Source organism: Benincasa hispida, unplaced genomic scaffold (genome assembly GCF_027475165.1).
Source record: "Benincasa hispida cultivar pf3 unplaced genomic scaffold, pf3_genome.v1.1 HicScf1340, whole genome shotgun sequence".
In the NCBI taxonomy this organism is placed as follows: Eukaryota; Viridiplantae; Streptophyta; class Magnoliopsida; order Cucurbitales; family Cucurbitaceae; genus Benincasa; species Benincasa hispida.
Window position 1 is genome coordinate 42,090 of NW_028325677.1, and position 6,703 is coordinate 48,792.

The window sequence follows — 6,703 nt, forward strand, 5'->3', positions numbered from 1 at the left end:
TTGATGCACAATGAAATTAATAATTAGTTTATATTGTTATGAACCAAGAACCAAAGAGTTGAAAGATTTTGCTAATGAACAAATAAATTTTGGGTTTATCTGACAATAGATCGGTTCAGAAGATTCTAGTTTCAGTACCTAAGAGATATGAAGCAAACATTGCTTCCTTAAATACTAAAGATCTCTCAAAACTTAAGGTAATAGAAGTGGTTAGTACTTTGCAAGCACAAGAGTAGAGGAGGTTGATAAGACAAGGAGGAATCATTGAGGAGGCATTGAAAGCTAGAGTGCAGCAGGGAGAAGGTAGAAGAGAGAAGAAGGGAAGTGGCAGCAGTAGCTCAGAGTCTGCTGCAAAGTATGCTGGGGTACATGCAGGCATCGTGGGAAGCAGAATCATTCACATTTCATATGCTGGAGAAGGCCAGATGTGAAGTGTAGAAGATGTCATTTATTGGGGCACATTCAACGATTCTGTAAGGAAGCAAAAACTCAACAGTACGGAGGAGCACATGTTGTAGTATAACAAGGAGAAGATCAACTCTTTATGGCTACTTGTTTCTCATCAGTCACTCAATGTGAACATTGGTTGATAGTGGGTGTACCAATAACATGACAAGTGTCAAAGAGTTGTTCAAGGACCTTGACAAGCCATTCAAGTCAAGGGTGAAGATAGGAAACGGTGAGTATCTAGAAGTATAAGGGAAGGGCACAGTGTCAAAAGAGAGCTATACTGGGACCAAGTTGATTACTAAAGTATTGTTTGTCCCTGAAATTGATCAAAACTTGTTAAACCTTGGTCAATTAGTAGAGAATGGATTCAAAGTGTTGTTTGAAGAAGGAAAGTACCTCATTTCTGGTTCCAATAGGAATGAGTTATTCAAAATAAAGATGCAGCACAAGAGCTTCTCGTTGGATCCACTCGAGAAGGAGCAGATAGCTTTCAAGTATCAAGTAAATGACACTGAGTAATGGCACAAAAGGTTGGGGAATTTTCATCAAAAAGGGTATGCACATGTCCGAGGAATTGATTTTTCTTGGACTTTTGCACCAGTTGCAAAAATGGACATAATCAGGTTGCTATTGGCTGTGTCAGTCCAACATAGATAAAAGGTGTATCAACTAGATGTGAAGTCAACATTCCTAAATGGAGTGTTAGAAGAAGAGATATATATTAAGCAACCAGACGGATTCATCATACCAAGACAAGAACAGAAGGTTTATTTGTTGAAAAAGGCTCTCTATGGGTTTAAGCAAGCTCCTAGGGCATTGTACAACAATATGGATGATCATTTGCTGAACTTGAGTTTTGTGTGAGTCGTTTTCAAGCTATTAGGAGCAAGTTAGGTGTTTGCAGTATTTGAGTTAGGAGGAGAATGTTAATAACTCAAAATTGCAAATTAGTTTTTGAATTGGTCTAGTAAATTCCTAGTTTCTAGGAAATAGTTGAAGTTATTATTAGTTGTAGTCAAGTCTAAGTTCCTATTCTTGTGGAGTTAATGGGATTAATTGCTAACCTTGTGGAATCTATTTTTAGATTCAAGATATGTATTTATATGGAGTTTTCTAGAATGAGATACACACTTTACATTTTTCTCATTTGCCTCTCTTTAGTTAGAACAACAAAAATTTATTCACTAACATCATCCAACAAATATAAATATCATTTATCTCTATTTACTTTGATAACATTCAAAAGTAGAATATAAAATTGCATTATATGATTCCTATACGTTTGATTCTCCAAAAATCTTATCCCCAAAAATCTCCTGGTCGTGGGCATATATTGATCCATTAAACTGTTTTGACCTTTGAGTACTAGATTATTGTCGTTTTGCCCGTTGGTCTCACCCTCCCCTCTTTCCCATATCTCTATATGTCATTTTATTTTTAAAGTTGAAACATTGATGGATGCTTTTTTCATGATTCCCTTTATTTTATTAAAAAAAAGGAGCTGAATGGAACCTATTTTATTTAATTAAAAAGATATTTGGGGTAAAAGTTAAGAAAGAATTGTCTAAAAATTAAAAGGAAAAACTATTGGATATGAACTGTTCATACATTATCAAGTACGTGAAGTTTATATTCACTTTACAAACCCATGTCATTTCCTTTACCATACATATTATATATATTTTTTCACTTTGATATGCTTATATTCATTCAATTTCACCTTTCAACATTTTTTGTGATTTCCATTTGTTACGAATAAAAAAAAAAAAACTAATGATAAAAGAATGATGCAGCTAGAAATATAGCAATAAATCTCAAGGTGTCGATAGATATAGCTCAATGCAGAAGAAATTTTGCTATGTATCAAAAGATATACCAATGATAGACTATATCCCTAATAGGAGTCCATCAACAATTGAGTCTATGATTAAGACAGTTTGCTATGTTTTTATTTTTTTTAAAAAAAAAAATACTACTATATACTTAAATATGACCATGAATACCAAAGTATCAACAAATATAGCCAAACGAAAAAAAAAAAAAGATATAAAAATATTTAGGTCTAATTCTTGGAGTCTACTATTGATATGCTAATCGCTAATAGGAGTCTATTAACAATAGAGTTTATCATTGATACATTTTGCTATGTTTGCATTTTTTTAAAAATGTGTTAAAATACACTTAATTATTAACCCTAAAAACACTATCTATTGCAATTACTTTAAGAGAATATATCTACATAATAAAATAATATACATTGATTGTTGAGAAATGATATTGTTTGGCCGAGATTTAGATCGATTAATTAATATTGTTTGTTTATATTATTCTCAAAGGAGAAGGATGTGTAAGTTAGCTTTGGATTGTATGTGTTTCTTCTCGTTCATTTAGGCTAAGGAGGTATTTATATCAATTATGGGCTAAGGAGGTAATTCTAGCTTAGGCGTAGAGTGATTCTCCCCATTCTTTTTAGACTTATGAGATTTAGATCGTTTAATTATAATTTCACATATTGTCTTTGGATTCTTTTACTATCTTCAATGTTTATGACTATGTATTCTCAAGAATGTCTGATAAACTTGTTGGGATTATGTAATCGATAACTAGAGATTAAATTATAATATGTGACATATCATTGTAATTTGATCGAAGGTAGTAAAAGATTATATTAGCAGTGTGCACTATTGTGTATGATAGTGAATAACGGTCTAATCAACTTAGGAAAAATCATGTTGAATATTGACTTAGGCTATTGTAAATTTAATATTTACATTAGCGTATTTGCTTAATCTTAGCGTAGTGAGTTCAACTAATTACAATACATTTCATCTAATTAAATTGATTAATTTGATAATTTGGACTCTTAGCTAGTTTTATAGGTAAGTTGGCTAGCTTAGACAATATAGAAATTAATTTGATGAACATATGATCAAGTTGCAACGTAGGAAATAACTCAAACGTCTAGGCTAGACCGTTTAATCATTTGAATTCACACTTTCTTTATTTTTCTTGCAATTTAATTTTCTACAATCAAACAAATCAATCTCATAACCTCTCCTTAGTTACTTGAGGTTGTAGACAATTTAAGATTTTCTCTGAACTCGACATGTGCTACAACAACTATATATTAGATAGAAATGGTTAAACTATTTGATATAAAATTAGACAAAAAATTCTGCCGATCAATGTTATAGCAAAAGTTCGAGTAATTTTCGAGATAAATGCATGTTATAATTGTACTTGATAATTTTAAGATGTTGATTAAGAATATCTTACTATCTACGTCTATGAATTTACTCACTATTTTGAATTATCATTGAAAATTTTGTTTTCGTGTTGAATAACAAAAAAAAATATGATGATCATGGCTGTTGATTGATTTTTTTTACAACACAACTTTGTATAAGAATGTTGATCAAACAACCAGGACAAGGGTAAAATCAATCCATTGCAAGAGGAAAGTACTCTTATACAATCAATTACCAGAAGATGACGGTTGTCTTCTCCAATAACTCCTCCTTCTTCCTTAGTTTATTTTAATGGATTAATAACAACCAAATTATTACTATTTTAGTAATTTTTGTTTCTTCCATACATGCAGATGACAAGAACTTATGTATGTTCAGATGATAACAACATGATTCACTTAGATCTTTCTATTGATTTACAATACATATTTGATTGAAAATCATACTACAGTGTTTAAACTAACCTTATTGCTAGTACGCAAAAGGTTGTATTATTTATCTTTTCACATGGTATTACATAATATTCAACGTTTATCATATAACTAAAACACAAAGTGTTTTACCCTTCTTACTTGTAAGTAAAAGGATCTATTATTTATCATTTCATTCTATTACTTTATATTTATCTCTTAACATATTGTTCTCATGCTCATTTTTATGTTTCCACCACAAGGGCTTTTATGATAATCCCCGACTTCCAATTTGTATCAGTTTGAGACAACTGAAATCGGACCAACCCACTTTGGTCAAGTTTAAACTTTCCTATCAAGATATTGAACCACACGTTTTTTGGCCTACCCTGTAGTATTTCTTCAGACTCTATCACAGTCCCATCTGGCAACACGATTTTCTTGATCACAGGACGATCCCATCCATAGGAATCATCTGTCAACTTCACCTCAATATTTACTGTGTACAAAGTATTTGGTGTGAAATTAGAAGAACTCAGATCCAAGAAACAATCAAACCAAGATACACGAAGAAGCTCTGCTTCTTCGATTGTATAACTGCAAATTTTTTAACACCATAATGAGAGAGATTACATTGAGTAAAGGCAAATAAAATTTGGGTTTAAGATTATACCCGCAATAGACCTTCTTGTTCCATTTCCAGTATTGCTCGTTATCACTCCACCCTATTGTGAGAGCTCTCGGAAATACCAAAAGTTGTGTGCTCATTGTTTTCTCTTTGGTTTACCACTAAAAGGATTGGACTTTGGAGGAGAGATGTGAGAATAAGTAATTCCACTACTCTTTTATATTCGCACATAAGGGTATTTTAGACCTTTCTAAAAGTAAGAATTTTTTGTATCCCTTATCCTTTCTCTCTTATCTTATAACTTTTTGTATCCCTTATCCTTTCTCTTATCCTTAATGTCTCATTTTTTTATATCTATTTAATTTACTTTTAAATTTTTTTATATTTTAAGTTACTTACAATGGGTAGTACTTTAAGAGCGGTAATAAATAAGGGTCTATTTGGTAGGTAATTCAAATTATGTTTTAGATTCACTTATTCCGCAAATATAAATTTGGTAGATAGCATAATTAATCAAAATATACTTATGTATTCATCTAGAAATGTATCGATGTTATATAAAATTTAGTCACTAACATCATCCAACAATATAAATATCACTTTTCTCTATTTACTTTGATAACATTCAAAAAGTAGAATATAAAATTGTATTATATGATTCCAATACGTTTTATTCCTAAAAAATATTATCCCCAAATCCCTCATGGTCGTGGGCATATATTGACCCGTAAAATTATTTTGACCCTTGAGCATTAGATTATTGTCGTTCTGCCCATTGGTCTCACTCTCCCCTCTCTCCCCTATCTCTCTATGTCATTTTATTTTTAAAGTTGAAACATTGATGGATGCTTTTTTCATGATTCTCTTTATTTTATTAAAATAAAAATATGAATAGAACCTATTTTATTTAATTAAAAATATATTTGAAGTAAAAGTTAAAAATGAATTATCTAAAAATAAAAAGGAAAAACTATTGGATATGAACTATCCATACATTATCAAGTACATGAAGTTTATATTCATTTAACGAACCCATGTCATTTCCTTTACCATACATATTATATATTTTTTTTTCACTTTGATATGCTTATATTCATCCAATTTCACCTTTCAACAGAGCGAATTAAAAAAAAAAAAAAAACCTAAAAATAAAAGAACGATGCAGCTACAAATATAGCAATAAATCCCAAAGTTTCAATAGATATAGCTCAATGCAAAAGAAAATTTACTATGTATCAACAGATATACCAATGATTATATCCCTAATAGGAGTCCATCCACAATTGAGTCTATCATTGAGACACTTTTCTATGTTTTTGTTTATTTTTTTAAAAAAATACTACTATACACTTAAACATGACCATGAGTACTAAAGTATCAACAAATATAGCCAAATGCAAATAAAATATTAATAATAATAAATAAAATAATAATAATAAAATAAAAATAGAAAATTTAGATCTAATTCTTGGAGTATACAATTGACACCCTACATCGCTAATAGGAGTCAATTAACAATAGGGTTTATCATTTATACATTTTGCTATGTTTGCATTTTTTTAAAAAAGTATTGATATACACTTAATTATTAACCCTAAAAATGCTACCTATTACAATTACTTTAAGAGAATATATCAAAATAATAAAATAATATACATTGATAGTTGAGAAATGATATTGTTTGGGTGAGATTTACATATATTAATTAATAATTTTTGTTTATATCATTCTTAGAGGAGAATGATGTGTAAGTTAGCTTTGGATTTTATGTGTTTCTTTTCGTTCATTTAAGCTTTGGTATGATTTAAAATATTCTCATCCATATTTTCTATCGATTTGAAGCCAATATCATGCATAATGGTATCCTTTTCAATGAGGTCAATATTTTCTAATGAAGGGTGTACAAATAAAATGAAATAAATGACAAGTTAGCTAACAAAATTTTTAACCGGATTAAATTTGTGCCA

The 6,703-nt window shown here is 30.1% G+C and overlaps 1 long non-coding RNA gene across 1 annotated transcript; it reads right to left on the reverse strand.

Annotated features, from left to right (window-relative positions):
* Positions 1 to 4,151: 4,151 nt before the first annotated feature.
* Positions 4,152 to 4,949, reverse strand: LOC150031272 (uncharacterized). Its single transcript, XR_016525999.1, has 2 exons — positions 4,782 to 4,949; positions 4,152 to 4,705 (listed from the first exon to the last, which is right to left on the reverse strand). It is a non-coding gene; the product is annotated as an uncharacterized LOC150031272 (long non-coding RNA).
* Between the last annotated feature and the right edge of the window lie 1,754 nt (positions 4,950 to 6,703).